The sequence below is a fragment of the Thermobia domestica genome, chromosome 11 (assembly GCF_964235325.1).
Source record: "Thermobia domestica chromosome 11, izTheDome1.hap1.1, whole genome shotgun sequence".
Lineage (NCBI taxonomy): Eukaryota > Metazoa > Arthropoda > Insecta > Zygentoma > Lepismatidae > Thermobia > Thermobia domestica.
Window position 1 is genome coordinate 108,681,239 of NC_137464.1, and position 12,062 is coordinate 108,693,300.

Sequence of the window (12,062 nt, forward strand, 5' to 3'; positions counted from 1 at the left end):
GACATGTCCCCCTTGTCCCCCGGGATTTGCGCCAGTGTTCACAATACATTTGTATTACTGCAGGAATGGTTCACTACTACCACATAACTTACGGCGTTCTTTACTAAGCGTAAAGGGATTCGGCTATGCATTACATCTAAACTGCAACTTCTAAAAACCATTGGATACACTGCAGAGTGAAACTCTCCGCTCCCTTGTCTCACCGCGCTTGCCAAGAAACTGACGAAAACACAACAGCAGCACCATCCTCCCAAAACCGCACTGCTATCCTGGTCAGGTAATAGTTAATGGAAGTTAAGTATTTTCAATATGGAAAACTTTTTAGTAAACACAAAAAAGCAACTCCCTTACATGCTACCCAATAAATTCATTTATGAGGAAGTTAATCCCCATGACATGAATTCCGCTGCATTTCCTTATTATCTTACTAAGTACAAAGGGAGGCCACATTTACAGGATATTCATGGCTGACATACAATAATGGTGGATTTGGTTGTTCTATATGTATGAGTGCAAAAGGGAACTTTGGGTGCATTCAAATCTGAAAATTTGAGGATGGGCGGATTTAGAGGTTGTCTGCTATGGCATGAGCGCACCTTCTAGGGACCTGGAATTTCTCAATAATACAACATAAGGGGATATTTTTTTTATTTTTCTTAGAAAGTTGGCGACGGGGGAGAAAGCTTCTGCATGCTCCCTTTCTCCGTAACTATGGAGAAACTCTCCCATGGTTTTGAATCATTATGTAAATAAAAATGCAATTTTTTAGGCAACATACCCTCACTGTGTTTCAACATTTAGATAGACGGTATGTCGAGTAAAAATTGTAATAAACCATACCGCCTCTGCTTTTTTCCACTTCGAACACTGGCACGAAATAAATGTTTTCAAAACATTAGACTATATGTAGGACAGCTACACGTTCCAGTTTAACTGGGACTTCCCAGAGTTACATATTCCATTTAGGAATTGTTCTCAACTCCAGAATGTTCTGGTTTTCTCCCAAAATATAACTCATGCTCGTAGCCAACCCAATTTCTAGAAGGGCAGAAATTAATACTGAAAAAGCAATGACAAGTACATTAAGGAACATCACAAAACTGTAAATTTGTTTACTATTATTGAATCTGTAACAGCCAGCTCCTTTTACCAAAAGAAAAAAACTGCCAAATATTATAGTACACAACATAGATGGCGTAGGTCAATGAAAACTTGATCCATCACCCACTGACCACCCACCCACCTAAACCCATCGTCATCAACTCTGACTCATGATCCATGCCCTCCTATGAACTGAATAAAGAGTTTACATTTATAATAAAACAACACTGTGAAATTATCAATAATCGGAGTTTGAATTTCTACGGTCAACTGCTCAAGCACCGTTCTGTTACAGTACCGGTGGATCTGACTTTCACGATATACCTGTAAAATAGTAAAGTGTTTATCGTGGTTTATATTACGGTGAATTTCAATTTAATTAACATATATAATTATTTCCTTGTTAAATTACAGATACTTTTCAGTAGAAAATAGGATGGAATTTGAAGGGGAAGGGGAAAACAGAAGGAATGTCACAAAACTGCATTTTCGAGAAAACTGCGATTTAATATTGAAAACCGCATAAGAAGAATAGGGTTAGTTACTTCTTTTGACCCTTTTTACATTGATATTTTTACATCTACGTATGCATGGCATATGCAGTCAAATAGTACCAAGAGTCACCAACAGATAGGACAAAGCACCCGAAAAAGCACATACATGGACATTCCTTGTTTTTCCCCCTTACCCTTCATTTGAAAGTCTCAAATCACGGTAAAGTAGGCCAAAGTAAAGGGGAAAAAACTGTAAAATTCCACTGTGTCTCGAAATCCAAGTAGTCGTTTTGCAATTATTACAATTACAAATATCAATATTCTTCACTTAGATATACTCATCTCAGGTAACTAATAGAAACAAATGAAAAAGGAAGAAAAATAGATTCCTTGAAAGTAAAACGTAGATACATTCACCAGTGTTCAGAAGATGCTATTTATAATGCACTGAGCAGAATAGGTCGGTGAGTCGTTGGGTCAGAGGGGGCCATGGGTCGATAGGTCATAGTGGGTCACGGTGGGTGCTGGATCGCTGTAGGTGAAGACCTGTTGACCCAAAACCCGTTGACCCACTCACAAATATTGTTTCACTCTATCTCTGGTACACAAATACAAGACTACGAAAGTTCATATCATCATTAATATACTAATTTTAAGTTAAGAAAATTTGGTTTAGCACTACAGTAAATAAAAACTTCATGACTTTTTCCACCACTTTGTCTCAATCTACGTACAGTGACTCAAAAAAGTATTCTATTAGGTGTAGTACTAACGTTAAAGCACACGAGACAACACATACAAATTAAACGAAAATTGTGCATATATACGAACTTATTTATTAGATAGGTAGGCACAAGCTAAACAGAAAAGATACTCATTTAATAATGGAACAAAAGCAGTACAGATAGACAAGAAACAAGATGTATTCAGAGTTGGCGTGGGTCAATGAAAACTTGACTCACGGCCCACTGACCCACCACCCACCGTGACCCACGACCCACTGTGACCCACCACCCACCGTGACCCACCATGACCCACCATCCACTATGAACCACTCTCATCCACTGTGACCTATTCTGACTCACCAAAATCCATCGTCATCAACTCTGAACACGATACACGGCCTCTTCTGTACTGACTAAACAGTTTACACTTGTAATAAAACAAGACTGTGAAATTGTCACTAATCGGAGTTTGAATTTCTAGTCAATCGCTCAAGCACCACTCTGTTACAATATCAAATGGTAAAGTGGATCACCTTTACAATATCAAATGGTAAAGTGTTTGTCAGTGAGGAAATTGAAACACTTCGAGGTGGGGGGAAATTAGTGTGTGTCTAAAATATACTTGTACTAAGAGAGTATTCTTCCAAGTGTTAATGTCTGAACGCATTCCAAAAGAAACTTCTATTCGCAGGAAAATACCCCTGTACAATATGGAAAAGGTTATGGTTTCTCAGTTCACAGTATTTTTCTCACAAAAAACTTGAAAAATCAGTTTATCATAGTTTATAAAGGTGCTCGGGTACCCTAAGTGAGAGCATTTCCATAAAGTATGCTCATAATTGTAATTTATGTAATCACTAAAACGCCACGTTAAATTTAAATTACAAATATGCATAATTGCAATTATCATGAATATTTATTCAAAGTAGTTTACCTGAAGCATAGAAGAGACTTACTAAAAAATAGGTACAAAGTTGAATAACACAAATAAGCCATTACTAATACAAGTATACATTTTCTATAACTCGTAATTTTCCACCTTAAAACAAATCTGAAATAGGGTTTATTTCCTGTTGGTAACTTTTTCGTGGTAAATCATCCGCAGCGGAATGATGTCCATCCTTCAGCCAAGAAATAACTAGCTCGTGTACTTTAAGCTTGTCTAGCGGTGGGCCATTAACATTGATGAACAACAAGTTAGACAATGTTTGAGCACTTAGTCTATTTCTAATATCAGTCATCTGTAAATTCATAAGGGAAAATCCCCGTTCGCACTCTGTCGTGGAAATTGATAACACTTCTACCCGATTTCTGCAACTCCTCATCGATAATCTGCTTGTTAGACTTAAGTTTGATAACGATTTTTCTTAGTCAGTTTTGAAATACTCAGCAAGAAGTACGTATAATCTCTCTATCACCATACAACATCTTTTCCATATCGACCATGTCAGTTGGCAATGTCGACTCATGGAGAACAGAAACTTCATCTACCACGCCTTCGATAGGGAATCTTGTGAATAAATTATCAATTAAAGCCTGATAAACTGATGATTTCTTATTTGTGTATAAATTTAATTTTTATAATTACACATGAAGGTTTAATGCTATTACCAAGTTTTCTACCCCGTCTAGCAAGCGAAAGGGAACGAGGTTCCTGGAAAGTGTTCAGAGGTGAATGGGAATTTCCCTCCTTCTTCCCCTTCAATTACCACACTGTTGTTTGCCATGTGCCAAATTACGATGAATTTAAATTAAATTATCATAGTATAATTATTTCCTTGTTGAATTATCAATACTTTTCAGTGGAAAAAAGGATGAAATTTGAAAATTCCAAATCAAGGTAAGTAGACCAGCGTAAAGGGGGGGGGGAGTGTAAAATTTTCCGTATAATTATGCGTACAATCCAAACTTAAAATTTCCGTGTAATTAAGCTTACAGTACAAATTTTATGCCTATTTTAGTCACAAGTTTTTGGGTTGATTGCCCTGTGCTGTAAGCGCTCCATATAATAATCATAAGCTTACGCAATTATTATAGTAGAAAGCAATGGATATATGAAGCCAAGCACTGTATTTTTTGTTTCTGATTTTTTTTAAATAACATCGATCGTTTTCGATCATTTTTACAAACCAACTCACTACCGATTTTCCATATATAAAAAGTCCCCCCACCCCCCACACACACATAAAGGAGAATTTTAAAAAAATGCTAGGACACATTCTGTTTATTTTCAATAAAGAGTTAATACACTGAATTTCAGCTCCGTAAGTTTAACGGTTTGCGAGATACTCATTTTTTTTTCGCAAAGATTCGGATCCTCTCTATCTCCTTAGGATATTATGCATTATAATAAAAGCAATATAATATCCCAGTTTGGATTAAGGCCTAACTATATACCAAAAGTAATTTCATTTTGACTTTGCAATTTGACCGTGATGATCAGGCACACATAGTTACATTCAATTTTTTATATAATAATTTATATATTACAGTGATTCAAAAATGTAATTTTTCCAGTTGTTAGCTCCTCTAAAAACTCACAGATCTCGAAAGCCAAGTAGTAGTTTAAGTGCTATTGCTATTATTACAATTAAAAATATTAATATCTAAAAGTCCTGAAGTTCTTTTTTCACTTGGTTAGATATACTCACCTCAGGTAAGTAGACATAAACAAGTGGAAAAGGAAGGGAAATGAAGGTCTTGAAAGTAAAACGAAGACAATTTACCAGTCTTCGGAAGATACTGTCTACAATGCAGTGAGCAGAGAAAGTCGGTAGATCATACTGAGTCGGTGGGTCGCAGTGGGTCACGGTGGGTGGTGGGTCGCAGTGGGTCACATACTGTTGACCCACGACCCACTGACCCACTCAGAAAACTTGACCCACTTGACCCACCGACCCACTGACCCACTCCATCTCTGGTATAAATTGACCTAGAAAATGTATTCAAGTGCTCATAAAATGTCAGGTGTGGATGATATCCTTAGAACCTACTCGGGCTATCCTTTCCTCTTGATTATTTCTAAGTGTAATCGTTGTGAAATTGATCTGATCAGCGTTTCTGTTGTTTATCGGTTAATCATCCCCCATTCGTCCAACAAAACCTGATTTATATATATATTTTTTTACTTAAAATGCAATGTTTTCGAACCCGTTCTTCGAGAATATACCATACAGCCTCGATGGAATTAATGTCAGGCGATTGGGGAGATGTTGGCATTCAGTGTGGCGTGTTGTATAACTATAGCTTGGTGTCAAGGGCTATATGTTTCCTGTTGAAGATAAAGTCACTGGCAAGCCCCTAATTTTAACTCTATTGAGTAGTACTTTAAAATATTGATGTAGTACCTGTGGTCCATGGTACCACCAATTAAACACAAATTCCCAACCCCATTAGCACTCAAACCTCCCTGCCCCCAACGTGATTTCTTGTCAGTGTCAGATTATTCACATCTAGTTCACGGTTCTTTTGTCGCCGCACAAAGTCCCCACGTTCGGTCACCAAAATATTTGTGAAATGTCGTTCTAGGGTGACCAACACAATTGAGAAGGGCAGGGGTGAAGGAGAAATTTTGATATGCAAAGCGTATGTAAACTTCTCTTCTACAACATTTGATTTGATAAATTAGAATAATAAACTTTTCAAATACCTAAGATTAAAATAAAGAATTCTCAGTTTTTGAGTCGATAGAGCCCAAATTTTAAAAACAATTACTTCCTTTACATTCCTGTAAGTGTGAGGTCTTTATTTATAGTCCGCCCATCCCTCTCGGACTTTCTTTGATACGTGAACTTACGCATATACAGATGTGCCACCTCAGTGTCAAAGAACTTGTGTGATTGCCAATCAACTTCTCAAAGTTTGGCATTAATATGCAAAGATAGAAAACCTGAAAGAAAACAGAGAAATAATTTTGATACTATCAGAAATGAATTACCAGTTCTACAGCGGATGCTGGGAGTGTACCCTGTTTTGATTCAAACACTGGTTTAAACGTTTCACCAGGTTAGTACTAACTTTACGAACATTAGAAGTGTTAATGTTCTCAATGGCACTGTGAATGTTCGTTTCCAGGTCTTGAATAGTTCGAGAATTGTTCTTGTATATCTCTTGCTTTAAGTAGCCCCATAGAAATGAATAGCAGTGTTGCCGGGTGCATGTAAGTAAAAATTTTATCATGATAATTTCAAAGTTTGTTTTTCATTGTTTTCAGGAATTGCATAATGTAGACAGATCCTTAACACACCTTTTGAGGCACTGAAACATCAGCTAAGTTGCCAATTCAGAGTGTAAATTTATGAAAACTACGATTTCCATAGTTTCCCCTTACAGAGGCCTCATCCGATTAGTTATCGGTGGAAATGAAGAATTCTCTTTTTTCTGCTCCGTAGTTTCCAAGCTACTCCAACTAAACAAACTGAAAATTAACGACAGAATATCCATACGTATGAGTTATGAAACAATTTACATGTTTTGCAAAAAAAAAAAAAAAAAAAAAAAAAAAAAAAAAAACCATCTGTCGCACACCAATCAGCAAGTTTAGTGAGGATTTGTTGAAGTCGCAGAGCATCGTCTATAGAAGATTTTACAATTGTCAGCAAAAAGAAGAATGTTCGTAAGTGGTCAAGAAAGGAAGGAAGGGAGGAAGGGAGATCATCCATGTAAAGAAGAAACAGCAGAGCCAGTGTTTCTTTCAGAAACAATGTTCCGGGGGGGGGGCACACTTAGTATTCCGGGGCACTGGTGGTACTATTCTATTTATTATTATATTATAGACGTATTAATTTGGTCTTCTCCGGGAGGCATTCTCAGAGATCAGGGGGGCAGTCTCCCCCCCCAAAAAAAAACGTCTGGAAGAAACAGTGCATGAATTAATTCAAAACGTTTCTGTTGATAACTGGATTGATTACTCCTTATTAGAAAGCAAAAACATGCGTTGTAATAAGGTTTTCTGTGAGTAACACTAATATGCAAACTTCAAAACATTTAAAAGTTACGGGGTGCATAAAAATCTAGTTGAAAATATTTATTCTTAATCGTTATTATAAAGGGAAGACACTTCAATCTCAGTCACGGTGATTCAGGCTAATGTTTATCGCTAGCTGTGCTGTCTCGTACCTAACACCAAGAGGTGTTAGCGTACTGACAACTTTCAGGTAAACCGAAGGCTAAGGGGGAAAGCTAGTTAGAGTTTAATGTAAAACCATATTACAGTTCACCAAATCGTTTGAAAGTCATTGCCAAACTGCTGTAAGAGATGTAAGTATATAAATTTTTCTAATGATTATACCAGAAAAGTTGTATTTACTTATAATCAGAAAAAAGTCTATAAGATAGCAAACAATATAGACTAGCCTACATCCTACCACCAAATCTTCGTTGAGATTTAATAAATATGATATTACTCTACTAATCCTACTGAGTTCCTCCTCTAGTTACTTTTTTTTTCAATAACTTGATTGAATCTAAAACATGTATTGTATGTTATAATAAATGTGTGTATAAACTACAGAACTTTGTGTATCGTATAGATTGGAACTTGTAATAGAAAGACTAATAAGGAAAGGAAAGGAAAATAATCCAATAATACTCATGTTTACAAAACACATGGTCATCGATTTATTCAAATTTTGGCTTCCATTGCATATTATTGTGTAAATATCTAAAAAGAATATTAGTTGGTCATTTGTTAATCCCGTTGCCTTTCTTTCCCAATTGAACGTTAAACAGGAAACAGGAGGACAAACTGATTAACTTTATTGGCATTATTCATTGGACTATCAAGGTCATGGTGATCAAGAATTTGACCCATATTGTAAGTAGGAAAGTCCGTCACTCTTTGTTATTTTGGACGAAGTACGTAGCTCCACTTTAGTGTAGGTCATACACCGAAGGAATAGTAGATCAGACGTTAAGCAGTATTCAAGGAATATAGCCTATATTTTTTGAGGCTTTGTTTCATAGGCTGTAGTAAGTATGCCGATATACCTATATTGCTTATTATTTACAGTTATGTTTTATAGTGACTGACCTCTATTTATTATACAAGTCCTGTACTATTCTGTTTACGTCTGAGTTTTACAGTATTTTTTTGATTATTTATTACTAGCTGCCATACCCGTTCTTTGCACGGGGAGAAGTTCGTAGAAATGTTTTAAATCCCCTTCCCTTTTTAGAATATCCATTTCAATGGAAGTGTAATGATTAAAATCCATAAGATACTCTATTTGTACATGTATTTTGAACCTCTCTACCCCCTTAGAGTACGCCCTTTAATCAAAGTGACATGATAAAAGCCATCAAAGTGATATAGAAATCAGGGACGGTTGTCCCTATGATTGCTGATGGGATAAAGACCATGTTCCCCCATGATTTTGTACTAAACTCAACAAAATTGGTATTTACAATTAATTTCTTGTTTATAAACTTTCCAGGACCATTGATCATAATTTAAGCTATGTCAAGATCAAAATTATATAATGAATATTTACCGAATACATATAACTGTATGCATTTGAATAGGCACAAGCGACTCTTTCTAAGTTTAGCTCTTCGTATATTTTAAACACTATTCTTTAACAAATGCTAGTTTTATTATACAGGGTGATTTTTTTAAAAACTCACTGATTTCATTTGGGTCTAGAATTTCTAACTGAAGTCGGATTTTCATGCGATTTGTGGCAAATGATCAAGGAAGGATGGGAGATTTGCGGAACTATGTTTACTGGTTTAAATTCTTTCGGGGTAATATCGTCCATACCTCAAGAAAAACAGCAAATATTCGCCATTGCACCTTACAATTGGAATGAGATGCGGTACGTTGTGGAGATTTGAGATTTCTTCGTTAGATGGCAATTTAACCAATATCAATAAGAAACAGGAAACGGCCGTTGTATTGGGAATTATGCTGTACAGTTCTGTGCTACTGTATGAATATGATCAGGACACAGTGAGATAGACAACAACACTTTGGAGCAATATGAGTTTATCATTAAAAGTTTTTTTGGAGAACGAAATCTGGTTACTTTTCAAAGAGCATTTAGAAACAAATTCGCTTCACGTTAAGCCCCAGATAGGAACATAATATGAGCACTAGTCAGTAGCGGATTTAGGGGGGGGGCTAACGGGCTGAAGCCCCCCCCCAAAATCATGTTTCAAAAATTCAAAATAAGCAATGAAAGTACAAACTGCTGACAATGTAAACTTACGTACATATATTCCATTCAGTAATTATTATTTTTCCAAATATATTTCATTATTTTAACACACAGTAAGATCCATTATATTTTCAAGGGCTACTTTAGACAAGGCTACAGGGTCCTATGCAGAGTTATTCTGACGCATGATTAGTGCCATACTAAAGAGTTCGATTAACATGTTTCCTGCAGTAGTCAGGCCTTTAGTATCACACTAATCATACGTTAAAACGATTCTGCATAAGGCCCTACGGTGTCTACTTACTACGTAACTGAGTACAGCCAGCCTCCGTAAAGGAGGAGGAAAACAATTACGCTTACCGTCTGTAGCACGCAGAGTCGCAGAGTTACATTCCCGCCACTCGAAATAATTGTATGTTTTTGTTTGAGCTTTCTGTTCTTTAAGATGTCGAAGCGTAAACAAATTGACTTAAAATCATTTATGATCAAGACTGGAAAAAAGAAAAAAAGCAAGTGGTGAAGAAGAACGTTTAGTGCTTCTTGTGAAACTATTCCAACTGGACTCACAGCTGCAGTGCAAGGTAAGATAAGCAGCTCTGACTTAAGACACTGTTCTGCAATGGACGACATTGGGAGTTTTGTAGGGCAATGTGTAATTACAAATGAAGAAAAATACCACATTTTCACAAAAACATGGACACCAAATTCAAACTATCAATTTCCATTTGTCCTTGAGTCCGGTCAGAATCGTACATTCAATATAAAGTGGTTAACCGATTTCCCTTGGTTGTCATATAGTAGAAAGAATGAAGGTGTATACTGTAAGGTGTGTGTATTGTTTGGACCGGACGAAGCAGGAGAAAAACGAAAAACTCCTCTCGGAAATTTAGTGAAAACGCCGTTGAAAAAATATAAGCATGCGCTGGAAGTGTTTCGGGAACATGCAGGCAATGCTTATCACAAAAGTGCTATTGAAAAAAGTGTCAATTTTGTAAGAACTTTTGAAAACCCTGAACTTTCAATTGATGTATTGCTCAATGCTGAAGCCAAAAAAAGAATAACTGAAAACAGAAAGCGACTGATTCCCATTGTCAAAATCATAATGTTCTGTGCTCAGGAGAATATTCCTCTTAGTGGTCATCGTGATGACGGAATAATTGTACTTGACAAAGATACCAAAACAAATGAAGGTAAATTCAGGTCACTGCTAAGATTTCGTGTTGATGCGGGGGACATAAAACTTGAAAAGAACTTGAAAACAGCACCAAGAAATGCCACATTTTTTAGTAGGACTATCCAAAATGAACTAATCCAGTGTTGTGGTAATATCATTGGAAAAAAATCGCAAATGAAATACAAAAGTCGAAACTGTATTCTGTGATTGCCGATGAGACAACAGATGCCAGCTCAGTTGAACAATTGTCTGTGTGCATTCGTTATCTTGACACTGACTTATGTAAAGTGAAATAAATATTCTTAGGTTTTATTCAAGTTAATGATATCACAGGTGAAGGTCTTGCAAAAAGTATTTTGAATAAATTTTCAGAACTAGGTTTAGATCTGTGTTACTTACGAGGGCAATCATATGATGGTGGAGCCAACATGGCAGGAAAGGTAAAAGGGGTACAGAATAGGATCCGGGAACTTAATCCGTTGGTAATATATATGCATTGTGCTTCCCACCAGTTAAATTTATCTTTAACACACGCTTGTTCTTAACCAAGTATTAGAAATATGATAGGTACAGTGACAGAAGTAGTAAACTTTGTGCGGGACTCAGCCCAACGAATAGAAACGATGGAAAATTTAATCATTAGTCAACATCCTGAAGAAAAGAGGCACAAACTTAAAACTTTGTGTGAAACTCGTTTTGTTGAAGGCCATGATAGCATTATATTTCTTCTTCATGTGTTTGAAACTGTTGTTGCATTTTTAAATTGTGTAGATGAAAACGTGCCATCGATAAAATCCGCTGGACTCCTGTCGTCTACTTTGAGATTTGATTTTATTGTTGCACTTAACATTGTAGGCACAGTGCTTGGTCTTACTCTCTCACTTTCTCGCCAACTTCAGAATCCCTCTGTCGAGCTTCGCCAGTGTTACACAATGATAGATAATATTTTGCATCTTCTTAAGGAGTACCGTAATGACAATAAACATTATGATACTATTTTTTAAAAAGCAGAGGAAATAGCAAATCAAAATGGTGTTGTAATAGCATGTCCTCGTTCAGTTAAAAGACAGGTACACAGATCTAGTGTAGAAGCATCAAATCCTCAAGAGTTCTACAGAAGGAATGTTTACCTTCCATTTTTGGACTACCTTATAAATGAATTGTCTTCGAGATTCTCTTCAGTTCAATCTGATATTTTCCCCCTTTTTAAACTGTTACCAGCCTTTGTGAAAGAAGTTAAAGAAAATGATGTGGTTGAATCTGCTCGCAAATATCTAGAAGATTTTGATGGTTGTGAAGTTGCACTAAAAACTGAAGTGGCTCTTTGGCGTGAGCATTGGAAAAATAAAAGCAATCCACCTAACAGTGCAATAGAAGCATACAGTGACCCACTTACAGTGTTCTACCCCAA

General features: G+C 36.4%; 1 protein-coding gene across 4 annotated transcripts in view; it reads left to right on the top strand.

The window, feature by feature from the left end:
* LOC145664351 (cysteine sulfinic acid decarboxylase-like) overlaps window positions 1-12,062 on the top strand; it is a 101,966-nt gene that overhangs the window by 27,788 nt on the left and 62,116 nt on the right. The window contains exon 2 of one of the 4 annotated variants that reach the window (XM_081730975.1): window positions 8,051-8,135. The exons of 1 other annotated variant lie outside the window; for it this stretch is intronic. The gene's annotated coding sequence lies outside the window, so the exon portion shown is untranslated. Of the gene's footprint in view, window positions 1-7,480; window positions 7,580-8,050; window positions 8,136-9,848; window positions 10,059-12,062 lie in introns of those variants that run through there. 2 more of the 4 variants (XM_081730979.1, XM_081730978.1) reach the window with 2 other exon arrangements.